Source organism: Ursus maritimus, unplaced genomic scaffold (assembly GCF_017311325.1).
Source record: "Ursus maritimus isolate PB19 unplaced genomic scaffold, ASM1731132v1 scaffold_14, whole genome shotgun sequence".
NCBI lineage: Eukaryota > Metazoa > Chordata > Mammalia > Carnivora > Ursidae > Ursus > Ursus maritimus.
In genome coordinates, this window is record NW_024423786.1 from 56,690,119 (window position 1) to 56,691,376 (window position 1,258).

Here is a 1,258-nt window from a genome sequence, read left to right on the forward strand (position 1 = left end):
GCCCCCCCCCCCCCCCCCCCGTCACCCCAATCTCAGCAGGGAGGACCTGGGCTTCAAGCTGCCAGGTGAGAGAGGACCCTAGCTGGGAGCCATCCCCCCCACCCCTCCCCGCCCCAGGCAATCGCTGGCCACCCCTCCCCCCCACGCGCAACACCGCTCTCCTCCCCCGTGGATGGGGACCACCTGCTGAGCTCAGGGCATGCAGAGCGCCTTCTGTGTCTGCTTTCCCTTCCGTGATGGGGACAAGAGTGCTTTTCCTGCCTTCCCTCACCTGTGGCTAGAGGCACAACTGTGCTGACCACCAGAGTGGGAGAGGGAGGGGTGCCACCACCAAGTGCAAGGGAGTTGGGGAGCCTGGATGACCAGGACCCCAGCTTGCAGGGAGCAGACAGTGCAACGGCCTGATCCAAGTCCTGGGGTGGGATAGGGCTAAAGGGGACCCTGGTGGGTGCTTTGCGTTTAGGACTCAGCATTTAGTAGCACTGTTAACCAGGCACACACTCTCTCCTCACTCAGCCCTGAGGGGGAGTCAAGCCACCATTCTCCACGAGCCTCAGGCCCAAGGTAGAGAGTGCCACGGCTGGGCTTGTGCTTGGTTCCTAGGTGCTGTGCAAGGGCTAACAGTCCCCCGGGTCCATGTCCGTGGGCTTGTCCATTCTGGGGTTTCTATGTAATTCCAGGTGATATATTATTACACCCATCTTCCAGGTGGGAAGACAAAGAGGGGAGGAGGGCAGGTCCCGACAACTGAATATCCCCCTCCCCCATGCAGATTGAGTCTAGGAGGCTGGTTGGACAGTGTTGAGCCCCAGCCGGAGCCCCCCAATCCTACCCTCCAACAATCACAGATAATTAAAAATAATCGTGGGATCTAAAAATCAATCAGCCTTCATAAAATGATCACATCCCAGGCCAAGAAGCGCAGACCAGGCGGGCGGAGGAGTCAGGCTGGAAAACAAAGGTGGAAGGAGGTACCCCCAAATATCCACCCGAGGGTGCTCCATGGGGGTCCCGATCATGCGGCCTTTTGCTTCCTTCTTTGTATATTTTCTCAGGCTCGATTATCACTTCATTTTTGTAACAAGCATGTGTGGCTTTTCTAACGAAGAAAGCATCCATTTTGAAAGGAAAGACTCCTGCCAGTGGCTTGGAGCCTGAGCCCCCTCTGCTCTGCGGCCTCCGGACACCCCAAGCGCCTGGACTCGGCAGGGGCAGGGCCTGCGGCCCCTTGCAAGCAACCCCGCCTCCTTCACGCTGG